Source organism: Falco cherrug, chromosome 8 (genome assembly GCF_023634085.1).
Source record: "Falco cherrug isolate bFalChe1 chromosome 8, bFalChe1.pri, whole genome shotgun sequence".
Lineage (NCBI taxonomy): Eukaryota > Metazoa > Chordata > Aves > Falconiformes > Falconidae > Falco > Falco cherrug.
The window spans coordinates 49,591,958-49,608,118 of record NC_073704.1 but is presented as its reverse complement, the minus strand read 5'-3'; the positions used below and the strand labels follow the sequence as shown (position 1 = coordinate 49,608,118).

Here is a 16,161-nt window from a genome sequence, read left to right as displayed (position 1 = left end):
GGTGCAATGCAAAGAAGCAGAGGCCAGGACTTCCTTTGCAGGGTGTGTTGCAATTTAAGGCTGAAGATCTATTTAAGGTGTCGAACCAGCCATAACCATGTGCCAGGTGCTGCTCCTAACAGTACTAAATGTCTGATAGAGACATTCCTTCCCCAGCTGATATTCCCTTCACTTTCTGGTAGCTCTCCTTTCCTTCATCCTCAGGTGAGCTGTGTTTGGCCTGACAGGGTTATTCACTACTTCTGTTCCCTCTCCCCCTCCCCTGGTGTCTGCAGCTTTGCTTAAGTAACTGCCTGTTGCTGTTTGAATCTGGTTACCGTGATGCCCATCTTTCAAGCTTTGCAAGTGGTTCTGAAAATTAGGGATCTTCTGGCATTTTCATGGTGAGCTTTATTCTTTTCTCCATTTTATTTTGTCCTTTGTAATTGAAAACTCTCAGCGTAAAGTAGGTAAATACAGTCTTATATTTATTTTCATGCTTACAAGCAAAGCTCCTGATTATTTTATTCTGGTTATTATCTACTTGATTGTTTGTTTGTATTACTTCAAGGAATCCATTGGACTTGGTTGAGTCACAGTTAGCTGTGGTGTTTGTACATGCATGTGTGTACACTAACACTTTGCACTTTTTAGTAATTGCACAGGTTTATGCTGTAGTCTGTACTCTAGAGTGACACTGATTAATGTCTTGCTTAATTGAGCTACTTTAAAAAGAAAAACTAAGGCAAAACTAAATCGAGAGAGAACGTTTTTGTTGTTGGTCATACAGATAGAGGCTTTACGGAGTCACAGGCTGTGGTGGGCACAGCCCAGAGTGTTTCTTGTGGTCTGCTGCACACCAGCGTGCTGTCCATGAATGTCGCTGAGGCACTTTGCCTTCTCCATCCAGCTCCTTTTTCTTCCTCTTGAGAAACTAATGTATTATTCACAATTGGTCTGTTTTTCACTCTTCAAACCACTGATAGATGTTTTCTGTTTACCTACACTTTTCCAGTCCTTTGTTTTATTTGCAAACAAGAAGTATAATTTTTAGGTGTTAAATACCTGCTGTCCTGTTCTTGACAAATTTCATAAACTTTCCTTTCAGGTTTTGGTGTTTTGGTTTTTTTTTTGTTTTGTTTTGTTTTTTTTTTTAATTCATAGGAAAATATATGATTTAGTTTCTCCTCTAGATTTTTGGGGTCTTTTTCTTTCAGGTTCTTCCCCTTTTCGGTTTAGGAACTCCTAATAGCCTGCAACAAGACAGAATCTTTGAAGTTTTTTATCCAGGGGTTTGTAGTCTATCTAAAGCACTGTTTTGTAACTAGATACAGACTATGGATAAAACACCCAGCAGTGGTGTTGAATGATATATTTTATTTTTTTTTCACTAAGCATAATTTTGCTTTATTAGTGTCAGCTCTCCTGATTCGTATGCTAGGAGAGGCTTCTTCCTGCAGGGATGGTACTACAGCTGCTGCTTGTTAAGCACCAACTTTTAGTGTTACTCCATTGTAGCATTTTTAATTCGTTTGTGGAATCATGGTCTCCTTTGTGTTTTGGATGACCATATTGCTTCGCTTGAGCTTCTACATTCTTTCTCCTTGCTCTTCTGGATACATATTTCAGTAGATATGTCACAAAGGCTGGTATATTTTTCGTTTTTACTTCTTTTCTTTTTATTTGCATTAAGGTTGCTGTGTCTGTGAAGATGTGAACAAAGTTACTTCTCTGGTGTATTGTGTTTTGTATTCTGCTACGATTCAGCTGCAAATTTCATTCTCTGCCTCTTAGAAGTAGTGCTATTAGATTTTTGCCATGATCTTTTCTATTACCACCAAGGACTGCATTCCCATTCATGTTGAATTTAGTCAGTATTTCTCTTGAAAATTTAAACCATTGTCTTCAGCTATTACTAATATTCATTAGAAAAAAGGATTATTTTTTTAAGCTAGAAGTTTGGAAAGATGTCAATTATCAAGTGGTACAGAACTTACATACTTGAGAAATCTGTAATTTCTTTTTTGTAATTTCATTTCTTTTTTGGTTCTACAGCTGTAATATTGAAAATCTTGTGTTTATAATTTCATGACTGTTAAAAGCTTTATTATTATTATTCATTACCCTAAATTCAGTCAATTTCCATTTACTAATTACCACTCTCTCACATCTTTTGCTGGCTAATAGGAAGAAAAAAATCTTATTTTTTCTTTCAAGTTTGGCCTAAAGCTCATAAACCTAATTTCCATTATATGTATCAATGTCAGGATGAGGAAGAACATGTCTTGAAAGTTTTATTTGTCAAGGGTGTTAGATTTTGATCAATATCACTTTCAGTAATTGGCCTCTCTGTTAGATATCAAATGTATACAAACTCTAGATACTCCCTGATCTTTTGGAATGTTTGTTATTTTATAAGGCATTACTTATATAAAGTTTTTTGAGGATTATAATGCTGTACATTGAATATAAAGTTTGCACTGTATGTTCAATGTGAGTTGATATTAAGTACTAGATTTCTTCATTTTTTTAAATGCTGTGTACCAGTTTTACTTGCAAGTGGACTCTCTGCAAGCATCTCTCTGTCTTTATTGAAACATGGGCTCCATTAGAGTGCTATTATTCAAATTGCCAAAAAAAGGGGGGATGCGAGGTGGGGAAGAAAAGCAAAAGGCTCAATAGGCAAAACTAAAATCTTGAACTTGAATTTGTCCTGGCCTTTGCGTGGTCGTGTGACGATATCTTTTCCTTAGAATGCTTGCTTTATGCAATATTTTGATCAGATGTTATGTAAGAACAAGTTAAATCTTGTGAAGCCAAGCATGGTGGTGTTTTTTAAGACTGCTGGTTTGTTTTGGGATTATTTTTTTTTTAATTTATTTATTTATTTTTTGTTTTCTGCTGGGGTGAAATCAATGAAACAGAGTTCAGGAGGAGGCTCATCTTATATAAGTGGTTGCATGTTGTCTTCTGCTACAGTTCCGCTATCAGTTGTGAGCACCTGACCAGGACATTCCTACGTGCTCATTCCTGCCATATGCACACACCCCGGCCCCATGTGCTGGCACTACATGCTTACATGGCAATACGCTGAGCCACATTTAAAGAACTGTTGGAGACTAAAACTGTGGCAGGAGGAGGCAAAGAAAAGACATATCTTGTCATAGGAGGAGATCAGGTTTGTCAAGCAGACCTGTCTTTCATAACCCCGCACTGGCTGGGCCTGATCCCCTGGGTGTCCTGCACGTGCCGTGTGATGGCCCTCAGGGTGACCTGCTCCCTAACCTTCCCTGGCACCGAGGTGAGGCTGACAGGGCTGCAGCTCCCTGGATCCTACTTCCCCACATTCTTGTGGATGGGTGTCACTTGGCTAGCCTCCAGTCTAGTGATTAAAAAATACTAATACTGGACTACAACATAAAGTATGTACCGACCAGACAAAATACATATTGTCTGTGCTGTATAGATTTTGCAGCTCCCCGGGTTTTATATGGTTGCAGCCGTGATATTCCATTGCTGTCATTACTGCATGTGTAATCTATAAACTCTAAGAAACACAACTCATTAATTAATCATTAACTAGGGCAAGACACGCAACAGCATGAAGTGTGCCAAATCCCCTCTCAAAGTTTTTACGTATTTGACTCCTTGTAGATACCATCTCGATAGTACTGGCAGATTACTCTATAAGGACCAGATCTTGCAGCGTATAGTAAATTTATGGATTTTTGTCTCGGTTACTTCAGTGGCACTCAAAGTAATTTACAGCCTTTCTTTACATTTAATTAACCCTCTTTGTACTCTCATTAGGCACACTGTTACTGTGGTTACTCACACTTGTGTGTATTAGCTGAAATTTCAATGGCAACATGGACTGTGGCCTGAGTGTGGTGTTCCAGGGACCCGCTGGAATTTTTGGATCTTACCAAGTGCCTCATTTTCCCTAACGCTGGGAAGTGTGACAGACACGTGCAGAGTGGGCAGTGGTGGGGCACCTGCGGTGGGGTAGCCCTGCCTGGTGTGGGGCAGCATCAGCCTCTCCTCACAGGCCCCAGCGGCCCTACTAGTGCCCCTGCACCCGCATCCTGTACGATTACCAAGAATGTAACTGGCAAAATTACCCTTTTTACTTTATTTTCAGTACAAAATTAATTCTTATTTATCCTCTTCACTGATGAGTTGGCCGTTTGATGGCAATTTTTGTCATAAATTTGCGGTACAGCTGGGAAGGAAACGGATGGTTTTGCAGCTACTAGAAAGGTATTCTCCTGTTCTTCCTGCTATGTACAAAATACTCATCTCTCATCATTAGGTGCTGATAAATTAGAAGAGATACAGAGTCTCTCAGGCTCCAGGATGTTTAGTGTCAGTGACAGGCTGGTACATGAGACATGCCTTCTCTTTTGAGAAATAGTGTAGTCTATTTTCATGCTGGTTGCGTAGTATCTGCCAGGATTATCTTTAAATAATCTGGTATTATTTGTTATGATAAGAGAAGTCTGAAAGGAACAACTCCATCCCATCTATTTTATGCTTCTTTTCTTGCTTGGTTTCACTTATTTGCAAATTCTTGTAGATGTATAAAAATATTTCTCACCTGTCTTCTTACAGAAAGGCACATCAAGGTGAATAATTATTTGTTAGAATTTAAAGAGACATTTCAATTTATCAGACTGCATTTTTAGCCGGTCTTGGTAACAAGTAGTTTACTGAAAAACCCTATAATGAAACATGTTTTTGTTTGTTAATTAATTCACTAAGTGGAATTATTTTTTGGTGGGCTTTTTATTGAATCATAGCTAAACTGTTTCATCTTTCTTTGCACCTCACATGTGAAACAGGCCAAAAGAGAAACTGCAAACAGTAATTGTAACACTGCTGCATGTTTTTTTACAGTAAGAGGAGAAAGAAAATCAAATGGTTTTAAATCTCCTGTGAGTCTGAAGAACTCTGCACTTTAGTCTCCTCCTGAATTCATTTTTGCATGATCTTTTGTCTCTTCCCTACAACCTGCTGCATGGAGGAGATGAGGGCAGCAGACCAAGGAGGGCCAGGAGTCCTCCTGGGGTCTCGGCAGGAGCACTCTGTGCTCCAATTAGTTTGGCTTTCGAAGTCAAAATACTTCCTAACTTTAGCTGGGAGTGGCCATGGGTCTTTCTGTTAGCTGACAGCTCCGCATAATCACTTTCAAAATCCTATACAAGATGGTCTTTCTTGAGGATTAAAGTTGATCCCATGCAGCCGGTTGCCAGTTTTTGGATGAGCCTGATTGGGGCGGATTTTAGCTCTCACAAATCACTTAACGTTCTTTTTCTTGGTAGATTATCAGTGTTTGTATCTCAGTTTAAACTGATGCTACTCTTATGAATGTTTCTGTTCCAAATTCAGCAGTTGCTGAAATAGCAATATACAAACAGGGAAGGTATAAAAGAATTAGCAATTTTAAGCAAATACTGTAAATGGCACAGAATTACCAAAGCAGAAGCTGTGTAATAGAAGTGTAATTTGCATCGAGGCATAGGTTGAAAGGACTATACAAAAGAAAGTAACCATAATAGTGAAAATAAGGAGATTATGAAAGTAAAGACTGCATTCCAACCCCTAATTAGTGAGGTTATCTGTATTTCAGCTTTTTCATTTGTGAATTAAAAGCACTGGTATTTTTTCACATTGATTCATATTCTTAGACGATCTCACGCCATGATTCTGTCCTTAAAGATTTTACATGATACTAATGTACAATGTGTATCGAATTCTTTGTCTTATTTAAATAATTGATGCTTTATGGAAAGCTGTTGGCCTGAAATACAATTATGCCTATTCATTTCCAGGGAGATAGACCTCAGCAGTTAAGTAGTGCTGTTCATCAAGCTTCTTTTTTAGCCAAAAATAAGTACCATTAATTTAAATTCAGTGAAAGCAATAGATAAAGCTGGCAGTGTTAAATACTCTTGATGTTAAAAGAAAATTGCTTTAAAGTTACATGTGTAACAGTACAGAGCATTAACTTGTCTTTACAGGGTTTTGTATGTATTTGTGAAATATTTGTCTCTAGTGTTGATGGTTTGCTTGTCTGTTCCCACCTCCAGCCTGTGGAGATTCAGTATTTTTTGAGTGGGTGGTATCAGCTGTTCAAATTTCTTTGGCAGCATGACCAATCATTTCTTCCCCATTATTTCTTGTTGTTCGATTTTTATAATGCAAGGAGAAACCTATGGTTTTTCCAAGTCATCTTACGAGTAGTTGTGGCTCTGCCTGGATCGTTTTGTTGACCAGGTAAAAAATAAATCAATTGCTGAGGCTATGGGCATGTTGGGCGATATTTCTTTTGAGGATAACAAAAATTCTGAAGAAAATGTGGGAACCAACAGGTAGCATCAAGTATTATGTACTGAGAAAGGAAAGAATAAATGGACAGAGGAAGTAATAAGTGGCCTACGAAGTGGTGACATCTAAGAGTACTTTAAATTAACCAACTTGCAATGAAGATACCTAGAGTAAAAAGGCTATCATGTCTTTTCTTTCTTTGGGAATTAGGTAGAGAGGACATGGTCCGTTCTTATCTGCTAGTTTTAGCAGTGTAAAAATTAAATGACAGCGATCTCATTGTTTGAGTGTCTACATTTGCAGCGGGGAGGAGGGAAAATGAGAGGCATATGGAACGATGCATCTAGAGATTATCTTTTACATCCTGGAGTGGGCAGGTTGTGTTGCCCTTTCGGTAGTTAAAAACTGAAAAAGATAAGAACCAAAATACTTTTAAAAATCTTTTGCTTTATAACTAGTATTTTACAGGGGGGTTTACAGTTTACAATTTTTCTGAAAGTTAGTGTGTTTTTTTTTTTTTTCGTTTGACAGATCCTTCTTGCTTTTCATTGCCCAACACATTAAGAATTCTCTCACCTGATGAGCTAAAGACTCGACCCATAACGACTGCAAAATAGAGCGTTGCTGACCTCCCTTTTCAGTGAGTAGTCACAACTTGTATGTTGTTTTGCTCTGAGATGTGTTTATATTGTCGTCCGAAGTGCTTCCATCTATGCTTGAAAAATGCCTTGAAAGATCTCTGCAGGAAAGTGTTTCTGTAGAGGAAAGCAATTTGTCTCAGCACTTTCCTTTACAGAATCTACTTCAGCCTTTTCCAGCCCAACTGAATTACTTCAGAATGCTGCACTAAAAGAAATACGCCTTTTCCTACCTATATGGATTTTCATTTGCTGGAGTTGCCCACCCTGACAAATTCAGGATCAAATGAGGATCTTAGGAATGTATTGCTTCTGGCATCAAAATTTTCCTCACTCAAGTGGGCCTTTTCAGATTCTTAACAAACACTGTTTTTATGAATGGCTGCATATCATAATGTTGTACATTTGCATACCCTATAATATATGCTGTGCAAAGAAAAAGATGGAGAGAACCACTTTTCAAATTAGCTGTTCTTTTGTGGTACCTCTAACTGCTGGACAGAATGCTCACAAGACACCCCATAATTTAATTAAATGTTGTACATATGCCCTGGGAATTCATGTAATTACATAGAGCAACACACTTATCCCAGTGTGTCCAGAAGTAGGCTGCCTTGCTTAGTAGTAGCTCAAGGGTAAAGGAAATATAATCTTCATTTGATAGATTCCCATAAAAATTTGACACTTTTTAAAAAAATAATTTTGAGCTTTTTATTTTCTTGTGGATTTTGATTTTACTGAATACAGGTAAATATTTGTGATAGATCTGAGAACCCTTACTCAAGCCATTTAATTCAGTGGCAGTATTTCTTAAGAAAGTACTTCTAGATTGTGCCTCTTGTAAAATAAATCTTTTAATTAGAGTTGGTTTAAGATAACATTCTAAACTGTATCACATACCTTTCAAAGCATGGCAAAATTGTGGGGTTTAGGTATGGCAAGCACTGAATTCCAAAGGAATTTTCACTCACGCTGAAAAAATCAACACATTCTTTTGCATTGTTAGCAATGGGTCAGTTGGTTGTCATTATATATTTTCTGCTAAAATGTTACTTTCTGACCCCATGACTCCGTGTTTCTTCAAGTTTTAGACCACTAAGATCTGTGCTCCTTAGGTATAAAGTAAATTGTTCTGAGTGCCTGAATCTTTGACTTTTCAAAATGTATGTAGTATAAGAAAATTAAAATGAGGAAAACAGAAATGCTGCATATTGGGAAAGAAAATCCAGTGGGATTGTGGAGTTATTTTTGTGGGTTTGGGTTGTTGTTTTTTGGTTTTTTTTTCTTACAAGTCTGAGTTTCATGACAGTTTTCTACCCATTCTGTATAACTAGAAAAATGAAACAGGAGATTCCTGAAAACTGTTTTTACTTTTATAAATGTGTCTATATACTTTATGTAAAAGTTCATGTATTTGTTTTAAGGTATCTTTGTAGCCCATCTTCAAATAGTTAAAGAACAAATTGACAAGTACTTCTCACACTAAATTTGTGCAGAACAAACATTAAGTGATAAAAGGTGTTGGTCTAGAAGCTCTCGCTTTTGCTCTGTATCTCAACTGCAGTTTGTCAGGAAAAGGTTGCAGAAATAGGTCCTTTGTGAAAATTTCAAAACACCCTGATAGCTCAACCTCAAATCCCCTGCTGTAGTCTTAGTTTGTTTGGTTTTCTTGCCTATTTTTTATGAGGGAACCTGAGTAACACCAAGTGATCTCCCAAGGTCAGACAGCAGGTCAGGAGTAAAGCTGAATGTAAAATTGCATTCATAATTCCCTGCAGTAACTGAGGTTGAGAATGTGTCTATTTAAACCTTTCATAATGGTGGCTAGATCCTGTATATTGCTTTTTCACATTGCTCTGGAAAATATTGAGGCCAGGAAGGATTTTCAGGTACTGAGGAAAAAAAAAATTCCTTCTTACTGCTCCCCTTCACATATGGCTGTGGCAGTTACCTGTGGGTTTGACTGGAGTCAAGACACATGCTAGGAGAAGAGTGTTTAATGCAGAGATGTCCGTTAGGAGCAGAGCCTTCCTTCACTAGCAGGGAAGTCATTACTTATGAGGATTTCCACCAATTCCTCCAGCTTAGACAGGAGTCCTCACAGACCTCCAGGATGGGGGAAGAACATAAGTACCACAAGAAGATCACACACAGTATATTGCTTCAGCTGTCGTGCGGTTTTATTTTGGGGGGGCTTAGGGGTTTTGGGAGATGTTCTGTCTTTACATGCCACAATGAATTTTCCTTAGCTGTGGGTTTGGGGTTGGGAATTTGTCCTGAGTTCTGTCCCAGGTGCCACTGGCATCTCTTGTTTTCAGCTTGTTATAGGCTCTGGAGTTGACTATGCAGGGATCAACCAGTACCGTCCGCTCTTTGCTTTCCTCATTAAATCTGTGTTCCTGTGGATTTACTGCTGTGATGAAAAAGTGCTGTTAACTTCTCAGTTACTCTCCTTTTGTACTGTTTGCCCAGCCTCTGAGCCCTGCCTTATGATTTTTTTTTCTTTACACAACTGACAGAGACTTGCCATCAGTTTCCAAACAAATATTGAGACTCATTTCCCTCCATTGTGTCCTTCTCCAGCATCTTCTGTGTTGTTCAGGGGCTGATGCTGTCGATATTTCAGCATATTTGTTAGGTTTACTTTTTGTTTTGGGGCTTTATTTTTTTCCTTTTCAACTAAGGCTGCTATCATCCCATCATGGTGGATCAAAGCCTTTAGAAAGTAACTACGTTAAAGAAAAAAAAAAAAAAGTTTAACTTCTTGAACAAAACCATCCTGGACTTTTCCTCAAGGGAAGAGTCAGTTTCTTAGTTTTACACACCTTGACTGTAAATTCTCTTCTTCTGTGCGAGTGGGAAGAAAACAGCCTGTCAATCACAGCCATCTTCAGTGCTCTACTCCTGGGTCTGGAGGGTGCAAAATCTTTTGCACTTTTAGGGCTGCCACTCTGCATTAAAAAAACCAACATATTCTGTATGGTTTGAAAGCCACCTATAAACTCACGTTGGTATGAAGAATCAAAACTACCTGAAAAAATTGCTGAAGTAACTCTCTTTTTACTATCAAGCTTATGTGCCTCTCTGCCATGTTTGATTTGTTTCCAATTATTTTTAGAGGGAACAGAAGTATACAGAATGTTATGAAACGTTCATGGATCTTCTTCTAAGTGACAGCATCAATCACCAACACTAATGCTCTGGGTTTGAGCCTATATATCAAAGACTTGTTTGCCTGGTTTCTGCCAAGTTCCAGGGCCACTTGTGCCAGCCACACGTACCTTCCTATTCTGCAATATGTTCTGGCCAGCTCCTGGGAGGTACCTTCAGTGAGAGTTAACAGGAATTTCTAGTGTGCTTGTGCTTATTGCTGTTCATAATTGTTCACTCTAATAAAAATAAATGAAAAAAACAACCAAAAAAACCCATCCAACCAACCAAACCCCAAACCAAAATGCAACCACTAGAAAACACCCCTCGCACAAACCCTCAGACTCTGCTTCCGTTGAATGGATTCACTTCCATCAGATTGCATAAGTGCATTTCTTTGTATCTTTAAAGATACAAGATATCATTTGGCTGAACTAGTAGTCAATAGATGTGAGGAGAAAGTCTATATTCTCTAAATATGTAGTGTTGTAAACAATTTTGTTTTTAAGTATGCTGTTATACTTTCCTAAAGCAAATTATTTCCTTTCCATTGATTTTTTTTCTATACTTGTGTTTTTGAATAGTTGCCTTTTATTTTCTAAGCAGCAAACTCACAATCAGAGCTTGATAAATATTTGCACTCAGAAATGGAACCACAAAACCAATGTAACTTCTGCTATTGACTTTTTTTTTTTTTTCTGCGGAACTATTTTGGCAGCAAAGGCAGAATACCATCCTGTGTAAGCATAAAACTTACTTAAGAGTGAATTACTCTAAATTATAAACTTACCGATAAATCAGTATTCCTACAGTGTTGTTATTCCATTCTTCACCCTTTGCCTAAAATCTGTACCCCAAATAAGAAACAGTACATTGGAAAATTGTTTTCGTTTGGGGTTGGTTTTTTTAATGAATCCAGTAAAATAGACGTTTCCTGGAATTACAAGCAGTAGTTCAGCATGATGAAAGAGCAAGGATATATATTCAATTAAAATGGATTGTTGTAATATGAATGATGATTACAGAATTGGAATTAAGATGTTACCCATGCTTTTGTAAATTATGCCATATGACAAAATAATTGTTCTACTAAAATGAATTTAGTGGGAGATGAGGCAGTATTTATTTACATTTCTGTCTGTTATGGAGTTTAGTAGAATATTAGTGAGGTTTAACCTGTTTAGTTTTAGGAGCAACTTTAAATTTATCAGGACACATGCCCACACATTGGCCTTAGCACTGCAAAAATACTTCTTGGGAGAGAAATTTATTTGGCAGTATTTCTTAAGACCCAAGATTTGATTTGAGGAAATAAATGAAACGCTGTCATTTCTCAAGTCCTGCATGAATAGATGGGAAATTGAATCTTATTTTGGATAAATTCAGGCCTCTGTCAGATGTATGGAAGATGGGAATAATTCAAGCAGAACAGTAAGTCTAGGATGATTTGCCAAAAAAACCCGCAACAGCCAAACCTGTATCTTAAAATATTTTTAGTGGACTCTAGATACAAGTATTCAGATTGAGAGGCTGTAATGAGAAAAACTAAGTGTATAAAACCACAGAATTACCACTAAATTTCAAGTAAGAATGTACTTACAAAGAACTAGATGTTTGAAATTCTGGATTTTTGACTGATTACTGTGTAGCATACAATGTTGAATGTTGATAAATGCTGATAGTATTTTGTGTTTCATAAGGATTCTGTTGGAGTCAGGTACAGATTTTACTAACAATAATCATCCTGTGCCATGAGGTTGTATCATTCATATACTTCAATGGGATACGAGCTTCTGTTTAAAAAAAGAGACTGGAAAAAAAATCAAAACAAAACATCTTTGAACTTTAACCTTTCATTTTTCTAACTAAGGGCAGGTTTTAATATATGTTATAATTTTAAAAAGGAAACTCTTATTTATAGATTTGTAAATTTTTGGCCTATGGGAATATTAGACTGTGGGTGAAAAGGTGGGAAGAAAATGCTGTAGATACTCAGGCTGACCTAGAATGCCAGCTTGAGGAAAAGATTAGGATAACTGTCTGACTACTTAAAGTGAGGCTGAAATGGAGAGATCTTGGCTAGAAACTCTGAAATGGCATTCTATGGCTGTCCTTGGAGAGGCCAAAGAAAAGAGTTAGATCTCATCACAGATGGTGCCCTATGAAATACTGCTGTGTAACCTGCCACAAGCACTGAATAAGGGTATCTGACATGAAGGAAAATGTAAAATCCTAGCTGCGGTGCTCTTGGTAATCTGCCCTTTATTTCCGGTTTTAGCCATTCTTTCCTGTACTGAAAACTCAGTACTAGCAATTCTAGATTTTTGTGGAAACTGAAGTTTCTGAATTCTTACTAGGAAACTTGGTGTTCTTTCAGAAGGAATCCTATGTGCTTAAAATGATGTAGTCCTTCACGTTTGACGATGAAACCTGACCTGAAATATTTCAGAGCTGCCTTGTGAAAAGGAAAAGGTTCGCAGTCAGCATCCTTCTTGGAAGGAACCCTGTTTTTAATTACTTTGTGACTGGAATTTGAGGTAGTGTGACTATGTAGGTGTCTGATAAATGTTTTTGGTGGAATAGAGCACACGTGAGGAATGAGTGGATAAAGCTGCTGCATTTCTGTTCCATTCATTGCAGTCCAGGCTGGTGCCTTTGGCCTTATGAACAGCTTATTTTTGTGTATTTAAACAAAATGATAAAAAAAGTCTTTAGGAGAAGGGATTCTTATGTGACTAGATATTTTCTTCCAGGATTTTGCTTTGCACTGTTTATGTTTATAGAAATAACAGGTATAAACTGGCTCATTAGGCTTTAAATGCCTGTTATAAAATACACTCCAGTTCTGACTCAGTCTGAAATAAAATCACAAGTTAATTTTTAGTCGGCAAGCTACATCTGCTTGGATAGGATCTTCAAAAATCAAGTTTTATACAAAAAAAAGCAGAAGTAGATAGAGCTAAACTGCCATCCCAGTGGGAAAACAAAATGTTCAGCGTTTACAGACATTTTGGTATTGGGAAGAGCTACCCCCTTCAGTACTCCATCTGACAGCTATGTATATTTGCCACTGAAGCTGGGACATGAATCAGTTACAATAAGCCTGAAAACAGGCTCAGATGTCATCTTGGAGATGGCTGCTGTTGACTGCAGGGAAGGAGATATTAGAGTGAGCAAGATACCTTGGAAGAATAAATCAGTTTTGCGTAATAGGGAGTCTTCCAAGGGTGCTAATAATGCAATAGAAAAACATGTCACTAGGGCATCAGAGAGTGACAAGATTATGCCATGCTGTATCAGCATTGCAATTCCAGCAGGTATATGAGGCAAGGTGATTCATAGCACAAATAATTTTTGTTCGACACTTTTATCCTTCTTCAAAATTTGAAGTTGTTTGCAAGGAAGGCTGTGGTTTGCTAGTTGTCTTCAAGCTGTTGCTTATTCTCAGTTTCACTGTGTCTTATACAAATTTGTCATTTACATAAACATTTCTCATAATGTTAATAGGTTTACAGTGCCCTGAAATGGAAAAACATTATGACTACCATTGTCTTACATGATCTATTATAGAAAAGCAAGATATACCTGACTTTCAAAGTATGGGTTTCAGCAGAATAATTTAGAATTATATTTTTGGTATTATAAAATCAGTAGAAAGAGATTTTTTTTTTTTAACTTAGCACCTGCTCACCTGTTTTACTGGCAGATGGGCATAACTTTGCCTTTTTGAGCATGTACAGCAGAAGCAGCTTTACTTCATACAGGTCTTTACTGACCTAGCTTTTTATACCTCCTGACAATCTGGTCTGTCCTTGTACAACACGAGGTTAATTACAGTAATGTGAACATGTACATTAAAACAATCTGCTTACTGGTAGAGATATTTTTTGTTTTACAAGATTGCATCTCTCTTCTTATTTTTTAATATCAGCTTTGTCATAACTGTAATGTGGCACATTTCATGGACAGTTGAAGTTTCCCTCGCTTTAGCAGAAATCTAGCTTATTATGCAGATATTTGCTTTTGACAATGAGCATCTGCAGCTACTCAAGATGTAGAGATGCTAGGGTATGTGTCTAGGCATCTTCATTTGTTATGCTATGTTGTCCCAGAATAAATATGCAGGATATATTGCAGTAGAATAATCACAATGCAAAAAAAGAAGCACGCTGGTGTTTTGTTATGCACTGGCTGGCTGTGCTGCTGGTTATAAAGCAAGTAGTTAAATCCAAGTGGAAGGAATTTTTCTTTTCTTTAAAAAAAATATTCTAAATATTTGCTTTATCTCATTTTTTTTATTCAATCTCCTTAGCAACAGAAACATCTGTTTCTTTTTTCTTAGTCATTACATTCAAAGAAAGTAGCTGCTTCAAAAATAATGAAAGCAATTTCTATGAATTGGGTAGCTATTAATTGTTGCCAAGATGTTTTAGTGTGATAATAAGACATGCAACAGTTGGCTTTTTTCTTTAATTGAAATATAGCTATCTAGTTAACCTGTGCTGGTTAGGTGAGCTATAATCAGCTCTTATGGTACACTTGTGTGATTTTCTGCATGACAGAGACAAGAGTGAGCTTAACTATTTCTGGTTTATTTAGGAGATACTTAGTATCAATGTGTGGATTGTTGTTGCACCTAATGTTTTATTAGTTTGCAACTTCAAAGAAAGTTGGTGAAGAGTTTGCCTTGAACATAGAGGACTAAATATGCATGACCTTACGAATATAAATTTTCGTATGTCAACCTACAATATGAAACAGGATCGTTAATTCAAAATACGGACCTTGGTTTATAGTGGTTCTCTTTCTCAAATTACTGTGTATTTTTCTGTGGCTTTTTATAATTCAATTTAAAGCTGTTTTTTTGGTTTAAAAAGGGCTTACTGTTCCATAATCTCTGTCTGTGTGGCTAAGAGTGCATTCCTAAACCAGAAGAAATTGGCACATTTAAGTGAGATATAGAAAGAAATGAGCTAGGACTGCAGAATGGGGATATGAACTAGTCCCTTGAAGCCAAGAGAAGCAGACTTACCTTTGCAGTGTTGAGAGTGAAGGACTTTTGCTGTTACCATGGTCAAGTGACTGTCATTTAGAGCTAACTGCACATGGATGGACCTGCATACGTGCTTGAAAACCAGTGCAAAGCATGAAACTTGTTTATTGATAGTGTTAACTTACTGAGCCCATCACGTGGAGATTAGTAACAATGTTGGTGGAAAAAGAAGTTCAGATGGGTGAAATTGGAAAGGCTTCTCAGTTGGAGCTAAACAAGGAAGGGCTAGCAAGAGTAACAAGCAGGGGTCTTACAGTAGTGTATGCTATTTACAAAAGGAATTTGTAGGTGTTGATGCATCCACTGATGGATGACAAGAACACTTAATGATGGACACTGTGCAAAAAGACTAAGTACCCAATGCTGGGTTTGCCTTGCTCTTCACAAACAAAGTCTAATTCCAGACCCGTATGTGTACCATCTTGGTCTGAGGAGGAGAGGTGTAGCCACACTGATAAAAGGCGAATATTATGCCTTTTGTACATGACGGCCAGCCTAACCTCAGTCCCTGGAAAGATCATGATTGTACATTTCAAATCCCCTAGCAAACATGTCAAGCATGAGAAGGTAAGCAATAGTGCGGATTTACTGAGGAGCTGCGAGTGTTTTACCAATTTGATTATTTTCCACAAAGAAGTGAATGGCAATGTCAGTCATTTTACACAGTAGTACCAAATTCTTCTTTGAGTGCATTTACACACTGAAGCCACACAATAGGTATTCTTGGATGCTTCTGCAAAGTATATATGTATCTTGTAGATTTTCTTCTGTGAGCAGTTGTTTTTTGGGGTTTTTTTTGGGCGGCAATGCATATTCTCTTATCATTTGTAATGCTGTCTGACTATAGTATGTATGTGTACAGCAGGAAGAAGGCCTTTGACTTGAATTTTACTCCAAGAATCAGCAAAAATTTGAATTAGAGGAGGAAAAAGTAAAGCCTACTGTTATGTTACAGTCTTTAATCATGCTTGTACTCTCCCTGATGCTTTCTTTTTCTTTGTCTCTCTCCAACCC

The 16,161-nt window shown here is 37.4% G+C and overlaps 1 protein-coding gene across 5 annotated transcripts in view; it reads left to right on the top strand.

The window, feature by feature from the left end:
* Positions 1-16,161, top strand: part of TENM2 (teneurin transmembrane protein 2) — a 698,234-nt gene that overhangs the window by 58,914 nt on the left and 623,159 nt on the right. For all 5 annotated transcript variants that reach the window (XM_055717811.1, XM_055717810.1, XM_055717809.1 and 2 more), the window contains exon 2: positions 6,838-6,946. The gene's annotated coding sequence lies outside the window, so the exon portion shown is untranslated. The remainder of the gene's footprint in view (positions 1-6,837; positions 6,947-16,161) is intronic.